The 14,537-nt window shown below is 43.2% G+C and overlaps 1 protein-coding gene across 4 annotated transcripts in view; it reads left to right on the top strand.

The window, feature by feature from the left end:
- Nucleotides 1–833: 833 nt before the first annotated feature.
- The window catches only part of ypel1 (yippee-like 1), a 45,831-nt gene continuing 32,127 nt past the window's right edge, over nucleotides 834–14,537 (top strand). Inside the window, exons 1-2 of one of the 4 annotated variants that reach the window (XM_043716080.2) lie at nucleotides 834–969; nucleotides 2,262–2,569. The gene's annotated coding sequence lies outside the window, so the exon portion shown is untranslated. Of the gene's footprint in view, nucleotides 970–1,417; nucleotides 2,570–3,763; nucleotides 4,504–14,537 lie in introns of those variants that run through there. The other 3 variants (XM_043716082.2, XM_043716078.2, XM_043716079.2) reach the window with 3 other exon arrangements.

Here is a 14,537-nt window from a genome sequence, read left to right as displayed (position 1 = left end):
ATTGAGGGCTGACCTTCTCAAAGTTTATAAAATCATGAGGAGCATGGATAGGGTGAATAGCCAAGGTCTTTTTCCCAGGATAGGGGAGTCCAAAACGAGACAATCTAGGTTTAAGATGAAAGGGAAAAAAATGTAAAAGGGACCTAAGGGGCAATTTTCTTCATGCAGAGGGTGGTGCATGTATGGAATGAACTGGGAGATGTGATGGTGAAGGCTGGTGCAATTACAATATTTAAAAGGGTACATGAATAGGAAGTGCTTAGACGGTTATGGGCAAAATGCAGGCAAATGATACCAGATTAATTTAGGATTACTTGTCAGCATGCACGAGTAGGACTGAGGGTCAGTTTCAGTCCAGTATATCTCTCTGATTCAGTGGTGAGAAGAATATTCACACATTGATTACCCCCTTCTCATTTTCATTTCATAATTTGCTCCTGGCAATCTCGAGACTTTTGAAATGCAGGTTTGACCCTTTCCTCACTTAGCCAATACAGTCCATTTAATTTGCTGTGTCTCTTATCACTTACCAAATGTGATGACGTGCTGCGCTAAAGTTCACTTGGGTTGCTTCGTAATAAATAAAAATGTGCCAGCTGTGGCTCAGTGATAGCAATCTCGTTGAAGTCTCACTGCAGGGATTTGAGTATATAATCTTGGCTGCCACTCCAGCTCAGTTGCGTGGAAGTGCTGCTATCTTATGAATAAGACATAAAATTAGGTCCTGTCAATCTTCTCGGATGAGTGTAATCGATCCCGTGGTACTATTGCAAACTAGAGCTCTTCGTCATACCCTCAACTAAAACCTTAAACGGATTATCTAGCTATTTATCACCTTGTTGCTGGTGGCAGCTTCAGGTGTGTTATTGCATTGCTGTGTTTCCTGCATTATAACAATGACTGCACTTCAAAAGTACTTCATTGATGGTGAAACTACTTGACAACCGTGTTAAAAGGTGCTACGTAAATGTAAGTTTATTTAATTCCTTAAGGGAATACTCAATGCATGGAGACAAGTGAATATGGGAGGCTTTGGGTATATTTCCAGTCAGAGGGCACACGCCTGACGCACGTGACCTGTACATGTCACGTGATCTCGGTGCCACGTGGGTGCGCGCGGCCTTATTATTGTTTGTATCCAAACATGTGGCGCGTGCGCAGATGGCCCGCGCGACCCCGGCCCATCTTTATGAATCAAAGCCGCTAACGGCCGCGCGTGCCCGGGGGTGGCGCGCGCCCCCTCCCCACGTGGTCGCGCTCCCGCTTCAAACACAAACATTCGGCGCCGCTTATTGGCTGCGCGCGGGCGGAAAACCGGCCACCGGAGACCGAACTGTAACAGATACCGACATTACACCCGGACTGGGACCGTACCGGGTTACACCGGGATTGGGAACGGGACTGGGACCGAACCGGGTTACACCCGGACTGGGACCGTACCGGGTTACACCGGGATTGGGAACGGGACTGGGACCGAACCGGGTTGCACCGGGATTGGGAACGGGACTGGGACCGAACCGGGTTGCACCGGGATTGGGACCGAACCGGGTTACACCGGGATTGGGAACGGGACTGGGACCGGGTTACACCGGGATTGGGAACGGGACTGGGACCGAACCGGGTTGCACCGGGATTGGGAACGGGATTGGGACCGAACCGGGTTACACCGGGATTGGGACCGAACCGGGTTGCACCGGGATTGGGACCGAACCGGGTTACACCGGGATTGGGAACGGGACCGGGACCGAACCGGGTTGCACCGGGATTGGGAACGGGACCGGGACCGTACCGCGTTACACCGGGATTGGGAACGGGACCGGGACCGTACCGCGTTACACCGGGATTGGGAACGGGACTGGGACCGAACCGGGTTATACCGGGATTGGGAACGGGACTGGGACCGAACCGGGTTACATCGGGACTGGGACCGAACCGCGTTACACCGGGATTGGGAACGGGACTGGGACCGAACCGGGTTACACCGGGATTGGGAACGGGACTGTGACCGAACCGGGTTACACCGGGATTGGGAACCCGCACTGGGAGAGGGACTGGGACAGGGACCCCGTTGGGAGAGGGATCTGGGCTGCATCAGAATTATATCGGGAAAGGAACCTGGATCGGGATTGTACCAGAATTACACCGGGAGGGGGGCCGAGATAAGACTAGGGTAATACTGGACTGAATCTGGACTAAATTGACCCCGGACAGCACCTAAGTCGGTACAAATATCAGACTGAACCGGGACTGCCCTGTTCCAGGAAAACCGGACCAGTCTGACCCAGGACATTACCGGCAGGGAGTGAGACTGAGACCGGGACCGGACACCGCGGATCCGGGGTCCGGACAGTAAACTGGAGGAACGGGCAAGCACCGAGAGCGCCAGCGGTAACACCACGGGAGAGAAGCTGGCTCCGGGGACCTTAACTCGCTGCCAGGACAGCCGGCAAAGCCGGGCACAGCCGAGCTGAACCCGGGGGGGTGAGAGAGAAAAGAGAGAGGCAACAGAGCGACCCAGCCATCGGGAGAGCGCGGCTGGTTACAGCCGCCGGCAGGAACCGAGAAAACGGTAGGCTTCAGAAGAACGAGCTCCGGGTAGCCCGCACCACTTAAAATACTAGATATCTTAAAATTATTTTATCTTTTGGAAACATATAAAAAGGAAAATGAGTTGGAGGTGTTCTCTGTCCCCTTGTCCTTTGCATTTCCCTCCTTGGTACATTGTAACACTGGTTTGTTACCAGTGTTTTGCTACCGCGGTGCGGGATACTTTGTATCGCTTGGCTGCCGCACGTACACGTTCCCACCACAAGACAAAAGCGTCGGCGTTTGTAAACACGCAGATTGATTTTAAACTTTTGCAACATATCAAACCGCTTTGTTTTCTGCCTCAAAACAGGGCCTGTAGGTCTCGACAATGCGTCCGGGGCCACTTTTTTTTTGAGTGCACTCCTCCGGCGCATTTCGAGTTAACAGCGATGTAGCGATAGCGGGCAGTTTTATATTTTGTTACTATTCGGGCAGATATTTTCGCGATGCAGCCCATTGGGTGAAAGCTGCTTTGGCAGACTTGGTGTCACGGGCAAAAAAAAGTGGTTCCGCATATGTTATGCAATTGGCACAAGAGTCTTTGTGGGGAATATAGTGAGAGTTGGGGCATATATCTGGAGTGTGCGCGCAATGGTTTCCAGCATCTGCAGTCATTGTTTTTACCTTTATGCGTTAGGTTAGGTCAATGCATCCTAATCAAAGAAAGGTGTCGAGTCGTCGGTTTTACGAGGTGGATTTTATACATGCGCAGAACATTTATGCAAGAAATATGTGGCAGGTTACACCATGGTGTACATGGGGTGAATATAATCTCATCTGATATCGCACAGGAATAATCTGTGATTGCAGAGGGTACAATATAGTTTAGGGTCTGTGGTGTGTATATATAAACACTCGGGCTTATGGGTACATGGATGGAGTTAGTTTATGTCTGCCGGAAGTCTAAATATTATGAAACGTGGTTGTGCAGGCTAGACTCTTGCATTGAGCTGTGCAATTCGCCCCCTCCGTTGTTTACACGGAAGTGATGTCCTGCCCTCGCACTGCTGCTGGGCGCGGTGTCAACCATCGTTACAATGTGTTGATTGGCTGCAGTGCTTTGATTGACGTAGGGGTTTAGACGTGTCTGGGAGCTGATTGGCTGTTGTCTGGTGTCCCGCCTCCCCCGGGGAGCGCAGCTCCGGCAGCAGCTGATGCGGGCGCTCAGTCCTCAGGCTCGCGGCCAATCGGGAGGTCTGCAGCGTGCGAGAGGCGGCGGCGGCGGCTCGCTCGGTCGGGAGGTGCAGTCGCAGTGCTGCAGAGCGCTCCCCTGCTGCTTCCCCGCGGCTTCCCAGAGTCCGAATCCCTGGGCTCCCTAGCTGTCCATCACGCTCCAACCTGACGTCATTGGCTTCCTGGTTGGACAGTCCAAATTTGGGGGACGCTGCGTGAGAGTCAGTACAAGCCAGTGGGACACTTCTGTCCGAATATTGTTTGTGTACAGCAATGTAAATTTGCATTTTTATGCAAACTATTTACCTTCTATTTGCGGTGGGAGGAGGCAACGATTATTTCTTCAACGCGAGGAAGCTGCTGTTTAATTGGGAATGTACCAAGGGACCCGAGCCTTGCTTGCGGCAGCAGTCGTCATCGATGCCATCTGGGTCTCGATTTGCACAGTGGACGTTGTTGCTGCAATTAAATTCACTCAAGTGATCATTTATCCCACTGCGGACAGTGTCGGTGGCATTTCAAGTTGATCGAAGATCCCTTTGTTTGCATTTCACGGTGCCTTTTGGACTAGGAGGCCAGGGACGACTCCGGGAAGACTTTCCCCAGTCTCCCACTAAGTCTGCTGCCTCCGTTTGACTTGTTTGATTCTGTGGACCCCATAGAAAATTGAATTTCTTTACACATGTCATTTGGAGCTGGAGGAAACTAAGTTGGATGGATGTTGCTGACGTATAACACTGGGTACAAATGGAAAATTAGTATTGTATTTGTATTTTGTGGGTTAAATATTTTGGTTTTCATCTTTTTGTGAGATCCCGATTCTGCCAGGAATTTGAAATGATTGCTGCATAATTTAACAAGATTGTGACTGGGACAATATTTAACAACATTTTACAATTTTTATCATTTGAAAAACGATTTGCGACTATATTGATTATCACTTGTTGGTAAATTGTTTCATAATCAAAACCCCGAGTAAGGCTTGTTTGGCATTGTAAATGCTTACATCACTTCCAAACAACAAATGACCCAGAACATTTTCTGTAACTCAGCAACATCGAGTTGGAAAAAATAGTTAGGAAAATAATTTGTGGGTGAGCCAATTTGTCTGTGCCCAAACATCATACCATGTTTTTCCAATGTTTGCATAACCCAATTATTTCTAACTAGAGGATTACAAAGATCAGACAGTTTTTTTATAAACATCATTCTTTTGTTTAGAACCTCTGGTAGATTTTGTTTTTTACACCTAAATATATATCTTGTTCCATGTGACTTAAGTTTAATTTACCTTTTTAGGACCTGATGGTTTATACATTGGCATGTAAAAATTAAGAAACAACATTAGTTACACAAATCATTTCCAAAAGTAGTTCTAGGTTCAGAATTTTTGCATTTTAGTTGGATAGTAGTAATATTAATGATTTTGAGAGGGAGAGTAAAATCTGGTTATTCTAACCTACCAGTTCAACATTAAAGGTAAACTTTATTTTTAACATGGATTTTTGTCATGTGGCAAAACCTCAAAGGAGGAATCTGGGGTAGGGAGAGTTGTAGGGACGTGGCAGCTGAAAGCAGAACTGACATTCGTGTTTTTGAAATCTGGGATAGTCAGGAAGATGGAACAGGACAAGCTTGTACCTGAGGAGTCTAGGGCTTATGAGAAGTGAGATGGTAATGTGGAGACAGGAGGTCAAAGAAGCTTGTGAACTTTATCTCCCATTTAAGCAACACCTTGATTTTTTTCTTCTAAGTAGAAGACTCTATTACTAGGTAAACGGAACGTTGTACAAGCTGAGAATGGGCCACTGAGCATTTGAATGGCTGCCTTTACAGAAGGTAGAAATTTGGAGGCTAACAAAGTGTGCACTCAATTTGTCAATTCTGGAGGAGACAAAGGCATTTCAGTTTTGCAAACAGGTGAGTCAAGACTGGGTGAAGTTACATTTTTTTATTGGAGTTTGGGATATGATCATGACCAACTTTGAAGGTTGAAATCTCATCTTGTGGTTACTTCAAAAAGTCTGATCCAAACTTCTGACAGAGGTGGATTTGATGGGTAGGGGCATGTGTTGTGGCTGAAAAACAATGGGTTTGGACCTCCAATATTGAGTTGACAGTTCAAGGACGTGCAATGTGACAGTTTGAGGACTGGAAGGTTTGTGACGAAATATACTGTAAAGTACAGGTGTTAGTATTCATGCCAAACCTGACTCTCTCGGGTGAGAATTTGGATGAGAAATCAAACAGGGACGATACTTTGGATGATCGCTTACCAGAGGTCAGCCGCAGAAGCGGGAAGAGAAAGGATAGAACCAGGCAAGTGCAGTCCAACCCAACTGGATCACTGTTTCAGAGGATGGTGTAGCCAGCCCTGTCAAAAGTTGCAAACTGGTTTAAATGAACAAAGGATATTCACACAGGATTACATTTGCAAAGTCGACTTTTAATTCCAAAGTTGGAGGCTCATTAGAGGGACCAAGTATTTGAAAAAGTTTAAGTATGGACTAGTGAAGGGTTAATCATGTCTGATGAATTCATTAGAATTTGAGGTCACTGGCTTAGTGCTTTGGTTGTTTGGCAGTAGATGTTAGCTCTGAACTTGGCATATTTGATAAAATTCCAAATTAAATTGAGAAAAGTAAACACATGTGAAAGTGGTGATAAACTTTTGACATGATTGGTAGAAGACAGTGAGGTTGAAGGCTTAGTTTTCTCATTGGGAACTTGATTTTGTGAGTGCGTGACCAAAATCTGTTTGTCTGCCTGAATAGTGGTCGAAATCAACTAGGAAGAAGGTGAGGGCTGGAGATCAAAGTAGAGAGTGTGGTGCTGGAAAAGCACAGCAGGTCAGACAGCATCTGAGGCGCAAGAGAATTGAAGTTTTGGGCACAAGTCCTTCCATCAGGATAGAGTTGTTGAATGGCTAAGAATGAGTTTAAGACCTCCTTGGAATCATAGGCAGATTGCATAAGGACAGCATTCTACATTTTTCTGGTTACTTTTGGTGTAATCGGACACCACCTTTTTAGAGAATCTACTGTGGACCTAAGCTTAAGAAGACTTGTTTAAGAATGTTGTGACTTGATCTAGTAAAGTAAGTGGAAAACCAGGGCAACATTCTTAAAATTAATACCAAACTGTCTGAGTGAAATCAGTAAGCAGCTTTTTCTCATGAAAGGGTAATAGAACTCATGTTCTTCAAAGGTTGTAATGCCAATTAAAATGTGGCAAACTAAAATACTGCAATAAAACAAAGTTCTGCAGATGCTAGAGAACTGAGATAAAACCAGGAAGAGGTGGGGAAACTCAGCAGGTCTCTCAATAACTGGGGTGTGCTTAATTTAATACTGATTTTGCTGCGTCTTATTATTGCTACACTGATTTAGTTAATATTGTAATCTTTGGAATTTATGGCATTCTTAAAATGGGATGCCTTCTACCCACTTGATAAGCTATACTCACTAAAGTCTGGCAGCTACAAGGACTTTTTTTTTGCACTTGATGACATTTTTAGGTCAAAGGAATTTAATTACAAACCTCAAACATCTGTCCAATCCAGCTGACCAGTTGAAGGCAAACCATTTTCATACCTGCCTTTTTATTCAGACCAAGGAGCAAAGTACCTTTATACTATATACTGAATGACCTGGAAATGTCAACAAGCATTCAGTTCTGTGTGAAATGGGCCTAATTTAGAGAAGTTCTTTCCCTTGTTATTCTATTAGCTTTTGTCGCATCAATCTCCTGGGTTATTACAGGATAGTTTGTCATGCGTTTGTACCTATTTGTATGCGCCTTAGAGATTGTCTTTTCGTCACTTTAAACTAGGTGTTGAAACAAACGAAATAGCTGGAGCCATAAAGTTGATGCTGGCTGTATAAATGTCTCCTGAACATACCTACCCACATACAATGTGTATTGGAGCTGCTGGTGTTGGACTGGGGTGGACAGAGTTAAAAATCACAACACCAGGTTATAGTCCAACAGGTTTATTTGGAAGCACTAGCTTTCAGAGTGCTGTTCTTTCATCAGGTGGTTGTGGAGTGTAAGATTGTATGGCACTGAATTTGTAGCAAATGTTTACAGTGTGATGCAGCTGAAATTATATATAGACTTCTGTTATATACTGACTACGCACAATGTGTGTATTCTGCTTTTGAAGGTGCCTTTTTTTAGTGGTCAGGATGTTGGGAGATAGCAGTGTTCCAGTGGGCTTGTACTCATCTGAAAGAGAATGTGCTTATGTATCAATGTATATTTATACAGTGCTACCATTTACTCCAAGCCCAAACCCTTGGGATATTAATATGTTTTAAATGCTGGAACTTATGGTGTTAACAATTTCAGTAGTTAATGAAGTTTACAGATAGACACTGTTCTGTGATTTAATATTAATTTTACTTGATTGTTTTGTGAATTTAGTGCTTAATGTTCTGTGATCAGGGTTTTCTTTTGTAGTTTTTTGTTTTCCTAAGAATCATGTTTGCCCTTTTCAATGAAAAAAAAAATGTCCAGGACCACTGAGTTGCTGTGATTTAATTTTTTAAAAAAGTTTTTGAAACCAGTTTAAGGTCATGTTTCCGTTGCATTGTTAAGATGAAAATGTGCTACCAAATTTTAATATAGCCCTTTGTAGTTAAAACAATGTCATGGTGGTTGGAAGAATGGGCTCTTGGTCAGTGGTGTATTCTATATGCAGGATGTGGGCTGTACAGTTGGTTGAAAATGGAGTCTGTGTGTGTGCTAACTGATTGTGGGTTTTGTACTTTATAATCCAAATTCTAAAGTTTTTACACCAACGTCTGAACTAGTACTCAAGATGAAATATTCTCTGTCTTCACATCAGTGAAGACAGCTCGCCTGTTATATGTGGACCACTTATTTTTCCTGGACAATTGAGTCTTGTGCTCTCTGTTCTGCTGCTTTCTGCACATGTACTGTGGTGGGGTTCTATATACCACATTTTGACATTTCACAATCATTTCTGGTGTCCTAGGTAAAATTCTAAGACTTAAAATGAGGGAAAAAATGGAATAACAGTATTACTATGGTCTAGTGGCAAATATCATGATAGGCACAGTCAAATCTGTTATTACTCAAGTCAAATGTAGTCTTTAATCATTGTCATGGTGCCAAGCAATGTGGCTGCACTTGGAGTGAGGTACTGATATTCACTTAAGTTACAGAAAATCCCTATTCTCTAGACTGACTAAAACCTATGCTGATTCTTGATCTTGTTTTCAGGCACAGTGTTTCCCCTCTTGTTGACATTTTAAAAATAAACTAGTAATCTCCCTTGCTGTCCTCATTTAAACGCTGCTGTTGTTGCCATTGTCTGTTTCTAGTCAAAAGCCATTGAATAAAGGTTGCCAAGTAATGATTAGGAGCCTTTGTTGGTTGTGCCTCTCTTATGCCTTTTTTTTTTCACTTTTTTTAATGTGTGCAAGCATGCACACACATGGGTACATGTAAGTCTAAGAGCTGTGTGTTGCCTGTAATGGAAAGGAATGTAGAAGTAAAGAAAATGCTGATGATTTACTGTGTACACTATCTCCTGGAGCAGAAAACCATTCCAGTCGTCATCATAGAGATGTACAGTGTGGGAACAGACCCCTTTGGTCCAACTCGTCCATGCCAACCAGATATCCCTACCCAATCTAGTTCCATCTGCCAACACCCAGCCCGTATACCTCCAAACCCCTCCTCTTCGTATACCCATCCAGATGCCTTTTAAATGTTGCAATTGTGCTATCCTCCACCACTTCCTCTGGCAGCTCATTCCATACATGTACCACCCTGTGCATGAAAAGGTTTCCCCTTCGGTCTCTTTTTTATATCTTTCCCCTCACCCTAAACCTATGCCCTTTAGTTCTGGACTTGCCCACCCCAGGAAAGTGTCTATCTATCTTATCCATGCCCCTCATGATTTTATACAGCATTGTGGCTGTTTTGAATAACTTTTCTGCCAGCAATGAGATTTGACCCTTCATGAATAGCGCAGTTACTATTATAGCTTTGAGCTAATTTCCATGAGACGTTTGCTTTTCATAGTGGGTTATTTGCCATAGGTGGCGGTGCCAAATTAATAAAAACATTAAATAGTATATCCTTGATATGAGCAGTTTTTGATTTGTGCTAAATGGTTCAGCTCTGAACTCGAATTCTCTAATTTCCTCCCAAACGCGCACACTGCAGTTCATCTTCCTCTTCTCAAATTTCCTCCTTGATACAACTTTTACTCACCTGTCTGCATTGTTCAGTGTCATTTTTAATGCTTTGGAACATGTTTACAATTTATTTTAAGTGCTAAATAAATGCAAGCTCTTTACAAAATAGTTGAGTAGTGGTTGATTTTTATTGCTCTTTAAAATCTTCATCAGGATGGTCCTGGCAAGGTAGCATTGACTACTCCTATCCTGAAAAGACTGTAGTGGGCCTTTTTGTGATTTTGATCTTAAGGTGCTCCTGCAAGATGAATTTGGGAGGATGTTAAGAATTAGCTGAGTAATTTCCCTTTGACCCCTTCAGACACTCTTGGTGGAAGCCACAAATTATGACTATCTTTCTGCTAATCGCCCCCAATCCTATGTGCCTCTCAACCCATACAGTTTCTTTTCAGGGGAGATAAGTAGGAACGTATCTAGTCATGATGCTTTGGTAATTTGCCCAAGATTGTAGACATTTGGAATGCTCTGAAAATTGCAATTGATGCTACATCTGTTGCTAATCTCATTTTTAAAAATTAGAAGTGTTTAGTGGCTTGAGGAATTAAATTGCAATCAGTTGGGTCTAAATGGTAGAACACCATTGGGATACTAAATACAGAATAACCTGTTACCCGAATGTCAAATTCTCCAAGCAAAATCGAGGTCCCATTTTTAAAAAAAAAATCAATTCTCCAAACAGGGCGGCACGGTGGCTCAGTGGTTAGCACTGCTGCCTCACAGCACCAGGGTCCCAGGTTTGATTCCAGCCTCGGGCGACTGTCTGTGTGGAGTTTGCATGTTCTCCCCATGTCTGTGTGGGTTTGTTTCGGTTTCCTCCCACAGTCCAAAGATGTGCAAGTCAGGTAAATTGGTCATGCTAAATTGCCCATAGTGCATTAGTCAGAGGGGAAATGGGTCTGGGTGGGTTACTTTTCGGAGGGTCGGTGTGGACTGGTTGGGCTGAAGGGCCTGTTTCCTCACTGTAGGGAATCCAATCTGATCTAAAAAAATACTCCCCACCTGTCTTGTTCAGATAATCAAGGTTGTTCTGTAGTCTGCTCCTGTTCCTATGTTGAATGGGCTGGATTGTATCAGCTGATCTTTGTGTGCTTAAGCACTTGCTGTGGGTTTGCAGGCCAAACTGGGAAGATAAACGTCCCTTTCCTCAAAGTATGTTGATAAAGTAGTTAGTTTCTGAACTGTCGCAATTACCATAGTCAAAAGGTGTGGTACTGGAAAAGTACAGCCAATCGGGCAGCATCCAAGGAGCAAGCGAGTTGTCGTTTTGAGCATAAGATCTTCATTCCTGATGAAGAGCTTATGCTCGAAGTGTCGACTCTCCTGTTCCTTGACTTCTGCCTGACTGATTGTGGTGCTGGAAAAGCACACCTTTTTTTACTCTGATCTCCAGTACCTGCAGTCCTAACTTTCTCCTGTCACAATTACCACTTCTGGTAAATTTGCATAAAGTTTGGAACATTGTGCTCAGCTATCCATCCCAACTGATTTGCATTTATGGTTGATCTAACCCTATCAGTATACTTTTTTCTTCCTGCTCTCATACCTCCCATTTTAATGCATTAGTGTTGTTTGCTTTATCACCAGTAAAACGTACAGCCCATATAGTCTGACAAGGCCATGGGGCTGCTGTCTCATTAGAGAGAGATGATTTGTGGTCAGCACACCTTAGGTGAGGGCAAAGGTTGGGAAGGACAAGCCTTCATGGTAACCTCAGCCAGTGCAAGAATTTGAATCCAAACTATTGCCGTCACTCTGCTTCACAAACAAACTGTCCAACCAGCTGAGTTAAACCATGTAGTAATGGGTTTCATTTAAGGTAATGTTGACTCCTTTTTTTTTTGAAAAAAGAGCTAGTTAACAAATTCTGTAGGATTTATTTTACCCCACTGTTATACAATTGTTCCTCTGACTGCATCACAATTCACATCTTGCATGCAATGTGTCATGTCATAATGTGGCTTTTGTGCAGTCTCTGAATATCCATGGTTTATGTAGTGCTGCATTATGTTTGGTCTGAGCTTGTACTGTGCAGTGCAATTGATCAACTCATCATGGAGATAATTTGTATAGGCATACTATTGTATTGTGGAGAAGAGTTGTTTTAAACTGTCAGCATTATTTACATCATAGAGGGTTCTGTACCCTCCAAGAATGTGGCATTTCATGGTCACACTTCTTTTCCATGATTAACCTTCTTGTGGAGTCTCCCCTTCCTTTTCGTGATGTATCGGATGGGAGAGAAAGTGAACATGTTTATACGCTCCCTTTTTGGTAAGGGTTCAGTTGTCCTCTGGCTCTGGTGATGCTTCGGTTTGGGATTATGGTTGTTCTCCTTGGGTGTAGGTGCCCAGTAAGGGATGAAGGCTGTCTTTTTTTTTGGTCTGTCACCTTAATCAGTGTATTCCCTGATTTGTCTTTAATATATTTCTCCCTTGTCAAAATTGACTGTGCTTTGAAACTGCATCTACTTTTATTAAGTTCCTGTCCACAGTCCAGTCATAACCTCCTTCTATTAGCATTGTTGGGTACCCCTCCCAATAACCTCTCCTTTTGACTTTGTTTGCTTTTCCTTTTATTTAATTGGCTGGTTGAGGGTGACTGGTGTCCTTACCAACGTATAAGTCAGGAGTAGGCAATTCAGCCCCTCAAGCATGTTCCACCATTTGGTACGATCATTGCTGATCTGATTTACCTCCAGGTAATCCAATCTAAACTAAGGGTAGTGGTATTATGCTGGACTGTTAATCCAGAGGGGTCCTGGGTTCAAATCCTCCCACACCAGATGGAGTTTGAATTCAATAAAAATCTGGGATTAAGACTCTAATGCTGACCCTGATTCCATTGCTAATTGTTGGGGAAGAGAAACAATCTGGTTCATTAATGTCCTTTTATGGACACTGCTGTGGTATTGTGGTTGACTCTCAACTGCCCTTTGGGATGAACAATAAATGCAGGCCTAGCCAGTGACAGCCTCGCCCTGTGAATGAGTTTTTTTAAAAAAATCACATTCTTGCCTATGTTTGAATGTTGAACAAGAATCTATTTGCCTCTTAAAAATATTCAAGGAGTCTGCATCCACCACGTTTTTCTTTTGAAGGGGTTTCCAAAGATATTCCCTGGATGCTGCCTGACCTGCTGTGCTGTTCCAGCAATAAAGTTTCAACTTTGATCTCCAGCATCTGCAGACCTCACTTTCTCCTTTCCAAAGATACTCAACCTTCAGATTAATTCACTTCATCTATTTTTAAATTACAGCTCTTGATTTTTAAACAGTTACCCCTAGTTTTGTATTTTGCCATAGGAGAACACATCCTTGCCACATCAGTCCTGCCAAGATCCCTGAGGATCTTATATGTTTCAATGAAGTTACCATTTGCTTTTCTCAACTAATGGGTACAAGCCTAATCTGTCCAACCTTTCATCCAAAGACATCATACCCATTCTAGGTATTAATCTAATTAACCTTCTCTAAACTGTCTCAAGTGCATTTGTGTATTCTTCCTTTAAATAAGGTGACTAATACAGTATACAGATGTCATCAGGCTGTATAACTGATGCATTTGTATTCTATTCCCCTCAACATTAATACTAAACTTTTAAAATTGCTGACTACATATGTACACCATTCTTTTTGTGATTCATAGACGAGGACACCCAGATCCTCTGCCTCTTAGCTCTGCAATCTCTTAGCATTTCGATTATTTGCTCCTTTGTTCTTCCAGCCAAAATGGACATTTTCCCATATATTTATTTTACATATCCTTGCCCACTCCCTTAACCTATCTGCAGAAAATCCTCTATTTGCCAGTTCATGATTCGCGAATTGGCCTATCCGTGCCAAAAAGTAAACAATGACAAAATTCAGCATTTGCAGGCAAACTTGTATATGTGATTTTTAACATGCTTTTTACTCATGAGCTTCTTCATTCGTGGGGTTTCTCAGAAATGGAGCCCCCACATGCACTTTGTTTTTGGTAGCCTCCTCATTGTCTTCACAACTTACTTTCTGGCATATCTTTGTGTCATCGCATTTTGGTAGCCATATGTTCTGTCCCTTCATCCAAGTCATTTTATGTAGCTTAGATGAAGTGTCTTAGTCTCACTGAACCATAACACCGCTCTCTCATCAGAGATGAGTGGTGGAGGTGGTTTAACCTGAGTTGCCATGCCTCAGGCAAGGGGAGAAGTTGAGAAGGAGAGTCCTTTGTAACTTGCTTTCTTGGGTTCTTGTGCATTTATGTCCTTATCTCTGGGTTAAGTGGCCTGGGTTCAAGTCCTACCTGCTTTTGGAAGGGCATAATAACATCTTTGAACAGACTAGTTAGAAAATACCTATATCCTGCTCTCACGGTCAGCTCCAGTGCATCTTATTCTAAGGAACTTGCCCTAAAGTATTTTATGAACACCTTTCATTTTTTTTGATTTTACAGTCTATATGTAGATCAATCATGGTTATCACTGTCTTTCTGATTAGCTCTCAATTCTTCCTTTTCATGTTTCACCCTGCTGTGTTGATATTATTAGGGACCTGTACACCACTCTCAC

Source organism: Chiloscyllium plagiosum, unplaced genomic scaffold, assembly GCF_037043375.1.
Source record: "Chiloscyllium plagiosum isolate Xiang-an unplaced genomic scaffold, Cpla_swu_hap1 HiC_scaffold_24, whole genome shotgun sequence".
Classification (NCBI taxonomy): Eukaryota; Metazoa; Chordata; class Chondrichthyes; order Orectolobiformes; family Hemiscylliidae; genus Chiloscyllium; species Chiloscyllium plagiosum.
The sequence above is the reverse complement of the archived record's forward strand: the minus strand, read 5'-3'. Positions and strand labels throughout refer to the sequence as shown.